The following is a 10,075-nucleotide window of genomic DNA, read 5'->3' as shown; positions in this document are numbered from 1 at the left end:
TCCGGGTTCCAATTTTGAACATCAGTTGTTTTATTTTATTCTTATAAAGAAAAGTACAGAAATCATTATATGATTGTTTTGCAATAAAAGGAATAATTCTACTTTTTTAAAAAGTGCTTCATTTGCTGAACTTTTTGGGCAGTTTCGACATGTATTTATCAGGCTTTGTTAGTGGGGATTCCATTGACCTAGTATTAAGACAGCTCTTCACTCTTTTAGAAGATTATGCTTTCTGTACAGAGGGAAGAATAGAGTGAAACTTTTTAAAGCTTATTTAAAGCTTTAAATGGTATCTAGATTCTAACTCAAAAGAGTTGGTAATTCTAACCTAGTATATGATAGTACCAAATTTTTATTTACAATATGGAGTCGTTTCCTGGTGTCTTTTCTTTCTTTTGAAGACACATGGTGAAGAAGTTTCAAATAAGGATTCAGAAAGTTAAACTGAGAATATTCTGCTGGACCATGTTTTCTTTTCTTTCTTTTTTTTTTTTTTAAAGGTTTTATTTATTTATTTGACAGACAGAGATCACAAGCAGGCAGAGAGGCAGGCAGAGAGAGAGGAGGAAGCAGGCTCCCTGCTGAGCAGAGAGCCCGATGCGGGACTCGATCCCAGGACCCTGAGATCATGACCTGAGCTGAAGGCAGAGGCTTAACCCACTGAGCCACCCAGGCGCCCAGGACCATGTTTTCTAACTCAAACCTAGTCCATATGACCCTTTCCATTTTCCCTTTCTGTCCCTTCCCCTCCTCTCATGGGTGTGGATTTAGCTCTTCATTCTCAAACTGATTTGGGGGCTGGGCTTAAAATCTTGTGGTTCAATTAAAAGATAAACTATAGAAGCTTTAATCTTTACCTTTTGTTCTTTAATATTCATGGAATGCATATTCCATGTGCATTCCATGAATATTAAAGAACAAAAGGTAAAGATTGATTATTTATGCCCGCATTAATTAAAGGTGACTCAGTACTTGGGGAGAGGGTGACCTCTATCGTTGGAAATGGTACTAAACAATTTGGTATGCCTAATTCATTCTTTTCATGCTAGTTAACTTACTAAATGCTTATTGTATACCCTGAATTCTGCTATGAGCTTTAAAAAAAAAAAAAGTTTGTTTATTTTAGGGAGAGAGAGTATGGGCTAGCAAGGGGAGGGATCAGGAGAGAAGCAGACTTCTAATGAGCCTGGAGCCTGATAGGGGGCTCAATCTCAGGATCCTGAGATCATGACCTGAACTGAAATCAAGAGTGGGTTGCTTGACTGACTGAGCCACTCAGGCGCCCACTCTCGTGAGCTTTTAATACATGATCTCATTTAAGTCTGAGGCAAATGCCATTTTCTTTATTTACATGTGAGGGATTTGTCTGAGAGGTTAAGTTACTTAAGATCACAGGGCTAGCCTTTTGACATCAGAAGCCATGCTTGCAGCCACTATGTTTACTGAATAGGTTTTCAGATTTTTCCCTCACTGTGTACAGTCTACTGAGAAGAAAGTTCTAAACAAGTAGCTACCCAGAAAATAAGGTTCATACACAACAAAATTGAGCTTTATTTCTGCTATTTACCCTTTCATATTTGTATATCAAGTTTTCATTATACTTAAAAACTGTATCTTGGAACATGACGTAAACACTTTAGTACAAACAAATTTTAATATGACTTACTGGCAAGACCTTTAAAAATTACCTGGATTAGGTTCTATCTCTCTTCTGTTTGTGCTTGACAAAAAACATATGAAGACTAGAGTACAAATACAACACAAAGCTCTGATTCTACTCTAGAAAATCACAACATACTCTCTTGGATTATCCATTGGACTTTACTGAAGTGGAAATTGGAAAGCTTAAGGTTAGTATTGGAGCTAAAATGATTAGCAGAGTATGTTAGAGTTACATCGATCATGTCACAATTAACTAGTATTTTACTCTTCTATGTATTCTGGCTAAAGACATTTAGACCTTTAGAAAAACCTGGGTTTGCAGTATGTCACGAGACCTCCTGTTCTCGCAGCTCCTCGTTCTGCTCTCACAGAAAGCCTCAGACTATGAAATCCATATTCAAGTCCCATATCCCCCTAGCGGGAGAAAGACTCTAAACCATTTTTAAGAGCGGGTAGTCAGATTGTATGTTCATCTCTGAGGATTTAGATCCTAATCTGTTCTTCAAAAAGATTATATTCTCTGCCAGTATTCTGAAGAGTGATGTGCTTTTCGTCACATGAATAGCAGGTGACTGTCCAATGCTGACTTTTTTTTTAAGATTTTATTTATTTATTTGATAGAGATTACAAGTAGGGTGGTGGGGGGGAGCAGGCTCCCAGCTGAACAAAGAGCAAGCGGGGCTCGATCCCAGGACCCTGAGATCATGACCTGAGCAGAAGGCAGAGGCTTAACCCACTGAGCCACCCAGGTGCCTCCAATTCTGACATTCTACCTAAAATTCCTGGAGGACCACTTGAAATATCTTTAGGATGCATACTTAGAGGACTGTGGAGTTCCACGTGTCAAAAGGAAGGGGATGTGGGAGGCTAAAATCCAGGATCTGAAACTGCCTTCAACCTACTAAGAAAATCACAAAATTCTGGGGACAGATGCTTGCTCACTGTGTACGGAACGGAAAGGGCCGGTGGTGGAGAAGAAGAGCACAGGGTAAGTAATCACCTGAGCTGCTTGCTCGTGGGGGATTGAAGCCAACACTGCAGTGACAGCAACAGGAGAGAGACAAAGCCACAGACGCCATGACAGCATCTCTCACTCCTTCACGCCAGGTAACAGATGCACTTCCTGGAGAGCCATTTCCCCTCCTTTTCCTCGGAGCCTGTCCCCTCATCTATGAAATGAGGCTACTAGTAATAGTTTCGTGAGGATTCAGTAAGATGCTCCATGGGAAGTATGTGTTGCTATATGCAACAAATGTTGACTATTCTGTTAAAAATTCCCTACACCATATTCTTAAGGACCCAGCTCAAGCCTCACCCCACCACCCCCATCTTCCTATTCCTAGGTCTTATTCCTGCTTCAGGTGACCAGTCTCTCACTGCGCTCCCCATGCGGGGTTCGGCAGCACTCTTCTCTATCGCTGCTTGGCACATTTTACTATGGAGCGCCACCCCTTTTTAGCCAAAGATACCTAGTTTGCACCCTTTGCTTCCCCTTTGTGCCGTTTTTCATGCTTATCTTTCAGCCTGAAACAAAGGCTCAGTGAGTGGCGTTCATATGGTCAAAGGCACGCAGGTCGTGAGTGGCTGGGCTGCCTGCAGAGCTGGGATTTCTGGGATTTCCTCTTCTCTGCGTTTCCCACTGCATCATTTGTACATCTGACGTGAGCTCCTCCCCCCCACCATGGGATCGTTTGAAAAACACCTACCAATTTAAAGAAGGGGAGAGCCTGTAACAGCATCTTAAGATAGGATTTGGCAATTGTGCTGCCATTGTAATGATCAACTTAGACAGTCTTTTTTTTTTTTTTTTAAGATTTTATTTATTTATATGACAGAGATCACAAGTCGGCAGAGAGGCAGGCAGAGAGAGAGAGAGAGGAGGAAGCAAAAAACATATGAAGCAGAGAGCAGAGAGCCCCATGCGGGACTCGATGCCGGGACGCGAGATCATGACCTGAGCCGAAGGCAGCGGCTTAACCCACTGAAGCCACCCAGGTGCCCCATCAACTTAGACAGTCTTAAGTAATAACAGCAAATGGTGGGGAGAGCGGAGGGCAAAGAGGGGTTCTTGAAGTACACGCGGGGGGTGGAACCGTGCGTCGGGGCTGCTTGGGTCCGCTGAGGTCTGGTCGCACTTTCATGCTTTGGCAGCTGAGAGTCTGACTTTATTGATGCATATTCCTATGGTGTAGGCAGCTTTAGATGTTCCGGGGGCACGCATGTCTGTTGAACTTGACAAAAGACGGTGTCCACCTAATAAAGAACATTTAAAATTTAGTTTAGCCTTTTGGCAGATTGAGCAAAACTTCTTGTACTTCATGAAGATTCAGTGAGGTTTCCTTTGCTATAAAATCATTTTGTCTGCTAGGAACAGAAGGAGAGAGTAAGAAGAGCAGGTCACTGCTCAGGAGTAGATGAGGCACTGTTCGCCCAGAGAGCAGCCATCTGAACTCCTTGGCTCTGATACTACTGTGTCAAGGGAACACAATCTGTAGGAGGGAAAGGAAGCAAGACTGCCCTGCTAAGAGAACCGAATCCCTGGGGAGAGGAAGAGCTAGTTCAAGTGCCTAACAGCTTTAAATGCACTTTGAAATGTCCTCAAGTTCCTGAGGAGAGAAAGAATTTGCAAATACGACTGTGAAATTATTTTAGATAATCAGGCAGCAAGTGAGTCCTTTCAGACTTTGTCTTTTTCGGTAGGTTGGGTTCAGTGTCTCCTCAGGAGACTGTTCCAGTCTCTCTTTGAGAAAGAATATACCCTGATGCCCAGATTCATTCTGGGAATCAGGTGTGGAAGGGTCCTTAGGAGCCCCAGGTCAGAGGGTGCTCTTTCACAGAACCCCTCAGTTCTCAGCCCCGTGCCCACCTCATCCACAGCTTATTCAGTATCTGGAGACGCTGAGCCTCTCTGCTCAATATCTACTCATTTTCAACAGAACAATAAGCCTACTTTCTCAGGTCTCAGATTAGACACCACTTGTGGTGAACACTGTCTAACCTCTTCTCTTCAGGTCAGATGAAGGTACTTCTCTGTTGACTGTTGACTGTTCTCCTATCATGGAACTTAGCACACTGGATGCTAAGGGCAGTGTACTGCTCTGTATCTCCCAACAGACTTATACTCAGGGATTGTCCTAGTGGGTTTCTTATCCAGAGTAGCCTTCCCAGTTTCTAGGAATGCTAAATAGAGTTAAAATATAACTATTATGGACTGAAGCCAGAATAGGCTGACAAAAGTCTTCTAAAAACTGATTTCATTGTAAATATTTATTAAGTGGATGAATATTTTATCAATCATTATTGACCCATATCAGGAATACCTGTAGATACATAAACTTTTCAAGAAAGTGAAAACACTTGACAGCAACCTGATAGAGAACAGCAGTGTTTAAAATGCAGGAAAATGCACTCTGTGAGACCAGAATTACCTGGATACCAAAATTAGACAATAATATCACGACAAAGAAAAACTACAGAGCAATATCCCTTATGAGTGTAGATGTGGAAATCCATAAGAAAATTCTAGCAAACAGGGCACCTGGTGGCTCAGTGGGATAAAGCCTCTGCTTTCAGTTCAGGTCATGACCCCAGGGTCCTGGGATGGAGCCCCGCATAGGGCTCTCTGCTCGATGGGGAGTCTGCTTCCTTTCCTCTCTCTCTGCCTCTCTGCCTACTTGTGATCTCTGTCAAATAAATGAATAAAATCTTAAAAAAAAAAAAAAAAGATATTTCACAGGGAAATTTAGTTAAAAAAAGAAAATACTAGCAAACCAAAGCCAGTATGATATAAAGGATTATTTATACATTATTAGATGGCATTTATGTCAGAAATGTAAAGTTAGTTTTGTTGTCATTGTGTTTTTATTATGTAAGTTTCAGGTGTACAGTTTCATAGTTCAACATCTGTTGAATACACTACATCGTTATCCCCACCCAAGTCTAGTTATCACTCATCACCATAGTCTTAGCCCCCTCCACCCCCTTCACCCACTCCCTGATTCCCTTCCCCTCTTGGTGAACACTAGTCTGTTCTTTGTAAGTTTGTTTTTGTTTTATTTGGTTTGTTCATTTGTTTTCCTTTTCAGATTCCACATGTAAGTGAAATCATACAGGACTTATCATTCTCTGTCTGATCTGTTTCACTTAGTATAATACCCATCCATATTATGGCAAATGGCAAGATAGCTCTTTTTTTGTGGCTGAGTTATATTCCATTGTATAATTATATCTTCTTTATCCATTCATCTACTGATAGACACTTTGGTTTTTCTATGTCTTAGCTACTGTAAATAATGCTGCAATGAGTGTAGGAACACATATGTCTTTCTGAATTAATGTTTCCATATTCTTCAGATAAATACCCAAAACTGGAATAGCTGGGTCATATGGTAGTTCTAGTCTTAAATTTTTGAAGGATCTCCATGATGTTTGCCATCATGGCTGCACTAATTTGTGGTGCCTGAAGTTTTCCTTTTATCCACATCCTTTCGAACACTTGCTATTTCTTATCTTTTTGACAATAGTCATTCTAACAGGTGTTAGAAGATGCCTCACTGTCGTTTTGATTTGCAATTCACTGATTAGTGATTTCTTTTTTTTTTTTGGTAAGACTAGGAGCTTTTATTGAACATTTTTGAGAAGAAAATCACTCCCACCACCTTCCCCCACCTTTCTACTGTAAAGGATTAATTCATTTTGAAATTCTTTCAACATAATTTTTTCAAAATAATTTTTGCTGCTGCCCCTCAGAACAATTTGTTACTTAAACTGTAACCCCTGGAGGATTTTACTAGTTGCCAAGCACATTTAGATATGGCCTTAAGAAATACATATACTGACAACAGGTCTTTGGGGAGAAGGACGATGTACAATCGTGAAGCTGGGCAGCTGGGGGTGCCCGGCTCGCTCAGGACGGAGGGCCACCCCTTCACAGAAGCCTGGCAGCTGGGAACGCCGGACACCCCCCGCCCCCCCCCCCCCCCCCCCCCCCCCCCCCCCCCCCCCCCCCCCCCCCCTGCAGCCCCGGGCGGAACGCCGCCTGCTTCTGGGAAGCCGAGCACCCGGACCGGGAACGCCGGGTCAGCTCTGGGTGGAATGAAAACCGCCTGCTTCCCTTTTCCATTATCGCTCCTTGTTAGTTAGATGAGTCCTTTGAATGTGCTTGATTAACTATAAACTTTATCCTGCTCCTTGCCTGTCCGCAAGACGTGACTAACGTTTGACCTTCATCGGTCCTTCTGTTGGCTGTTGTTTCTATCTAATAAAGGTGAGACTGTGGAGTTGCTCATGGCTGCAGTCCTTTTCGACTGTTGTCCCCTGCTCCCAATCTCTTGCAGTTGACTTGTTTGTGCCTAATTCTTCTCCTGTTGCCGCCGGAAATGGCAATTTTTATACTCTTACTGGTTATAAAAATAACCCAAACTACAGTTAGTTACATTGTAGAAATACAAAATACAGAATATGAAATTTAGAATTCATTATTTCCTCTGAAATATACACGATCAATAGTTTTTACATACTTTTGTTCATATATATATATTTTTAAATTAATTAATCTATCTTTTATTTTGATTTCTTAAGTCTTTAATTTTTATGTATGGTATAAAATAGTGATCTAGTTTCATTTTTTTTTTTTGCCTGTGGCTGTGCAGTTTTCCAATTGCCATTATTAAAAATCCCGTCTTTTCTCTGTTGTATGTTCTTCACTCCTCTGTCATATATGAATTGTCCATATATGTGTGGGTTTATTTCTGGGCTCTCAATTTGGTTCCATTGATCTATGTGTGTGTTTTTATATCAATACCACACTGTTTTGATTATGATAGCTTTGTAGTATAGTTTGAAATCAGGGAGATTGATGCCTCTAGCTTTGTTCTTCTTTCTCAAGATTGCTTTGGCTATTCGGGATCTTTTGTAGTTCCATATACATTTTAGAATTTGTTCTAGTTCTACGAAGGATACTTTTGAAATTTTGATAGGTATTGCATTGAATCTGTAGATTGACCCAGGTGATATGAACATTTTAACAATATTAATTCTTCTAACCATGAGCACAGAATATCTTCCCATTTATTTGCATCTTTTTCAATTTCTTTCATCAGTGTCTTATCATTTTCACGGTGCAGTTCTTTCATAGTTGAATACAATATTAGCTATAGGATTTTAATATCTGACCTTTATTATGTTGAGGTATATTCCCTCTATAATCCACTTTGTTGTGAGTTTTCATCATGAATGGACATTGACTTTGTCAAATGCTTTATCTGCATATATTGAGATAATTATGTTTTTCATCTTTCATTTTGTTAATGTGATATGTTGATTGATTTGCAGATGTTGAACCATCCCTGCATCCCTGGAATCCCATCTGATCGTGGTATATAATCCTTTCAATTATGGTTGGATTAAGTTCACTAATATTCTGTTAAAGATTTTCTCATGTATATTCATCAGGTGTATTGGCCTGTAATTTTCTTTTTTTGTTGCATCCTTGTTTGGTTTTGGTATCAGGGTAATGCTGGCCATGTAAAATGGGTTTGTAAGCTTTTCCTTCTCTTTAATTTTTTTTGAAAGAACTTGAAAAAGATAGGTTTTAACTACTCTTTAAATATTTGGTAGAATTCAACTGTGAAGGAACTCTTTTCTGCATATGCCTCCCCAGGCAAGGGAAACAAAAGCAAAAATAAACAACTTGGACTACAGCAAACTAAAAAGGTTTTGCACGGCAAAGGAAACCATCAATAAAATGAAAAGGCAATCTAATGAATGAGAGAAGATGTTCTCAAATGATAGATACAATGAGGGGTTAACATTCAAATTCTGTAGAGAACTCCTACAACTCAACACTCAAACAGTCCAATTAAAAAATGGCCAGAGGACCTGAATAAATATCTTTCCAAAGAAGACATACAGATGGCCACGAGGTACATGGAAAATGCTCAGGATCACCATCAAGGAAATGCAAATCAAACCCACAAGGAGATATAACCTCACATATGTCAGAATGGTGTTGTTGCAAAAAGAGGAGCATTTGGGTGGCTCCATTGGTTAAGCATCCAACTCTTGACTTCAGCTCAGGTTATGATCTCAGGGTCATAGGATCGAGCTCCATACTTTGGTGGGGAGTCTCTTTGAATATTTCTCTTCCTCTCCCTCTGCCCTTCCCCCTGCTCATGCCCTAAATTAATTAATTAATCTTAAAAAAAGAAAAGAAAGGAGAGTCAGGTGGGCTGGAGACGTTTCTGGAAGCACTAGCACCATGGCTGCCCAGTGAGAGACCCAAGTCCAGTTCAAACTGGTGCTGGTTGGCGACGGTGGCACTGGGAAGACGATGTTTGTGGAGCGTCACCTGATGGGGGAGTTTGAGAAGAAGTATGTAGCCACCTTGGGTGTGGAAGTCCACCTGCTCGTGTTCCACACCAACAGGGGACCCACCCATCAACGTGTGGGACACGGCCGGCCAGAAGAAGTTCAGCGGCCTGCGGGAAGGCTACTACATCCAAGCCCAGTGTGCCACTATAGCGTTCGATGTCACGTCAAGGGTTATTTACAAGAATGTGCCTAACTGGCATAGAGATCTGGTACGAGTGTGTGAGAATATCCCCATTGTGCTGTGTGGCAACAAAGTAGACCTTAAGGACAGGAAAGTTAAGGCAAAATCTATGGTCTTCCACCGAAAGAAGAATCTTCAGTACTATGACATTTCTGCCAAAAGTAACTACAACTTTGAAAAGCCCTACCTGTGGCTTGCTAGAAAACTAATTGGAGACCCTAACTTGGAGTTTGTTGCCATGTCTGCTCTCGCCCCGCCAGAGGGTGTCATGGACCCAGCTTTGGCAGCACATTATGAGCACGATCTAGAGGTTGCTCAGACAACTGCTCTCCCAGATGAGCATGATGACGTGTGAGAACATGCAGCTGGAGCGCAGCGTCAGAAGTCTAGTTTTATAGGCAACTGCCCTGTGATGTCAGTGGTGCAGCGCGTTTGCCACTTTATTATATAGCTCAGCAGAACATGTGCTTAATCTCTGGGATGCTGAAGGAGATGAATGGGCTTCGGAGTGAATGTGACAGTTTAAAAAGTACCTTCATTGTTTGGACCTGCATATTTAGCTGTTTTGGAACGCAGTTGTTTCTTTCCTGAGTTTCAGATACGAGACTGCTATAGTCCCGTAACAATATCCAGTGTTGAAATCTTGTCACTGTCATTCCCATTCCTTTTCATTTAGAATCAGAATAAAGTTGTATTTCAAATTAAAAAAGAAAGGAAAGAAAGGAAAAGAAAAGAGAAGAGAAAAGAAAAGAAAAGAAATAACAAGGGTTGGAGGATGTGGGGAAAAGGGAACTCTCATGTTCTGGTGTAGCCACTATGGAAATGTATAAAAATTCCTCAGTAAGTTAAAAACAGAACTAC

General features: G+C 41.2%; 1 pseudogene; it reads left to right on the top strand.

Moving 5' to 3' along the window:
- Positions 1-8,920: 8,920 nt before the first annotated feature.
- LOC132013712 (GTP-binding nuclear protein Ran-like) lies at positions 8,921-9,569 on the top strand (annotated as a pseudogene).
- The last annotated feature ends 506 nt before the right edge of the window (positions 9,570-10,075 follow it).

Source organism: Mustela nigripes, chromosome 1 (assembly GCF_022355385.1).
Source record: "Mustela nigripes isolate SB6536 chromosome 1, MUSNIG.SB6536, whole genome shotgun sequence".
Taxonomy (NCBI): domain Eukaryota; kingdom Metazoa; phylum Chordata; class Mammalia; order Carnivora; family Mustelidae; genus Mustela; species Mustela nigripes.
This window is presented reverse-complemented; position numbering and strand designations above follow the sequence as displayed.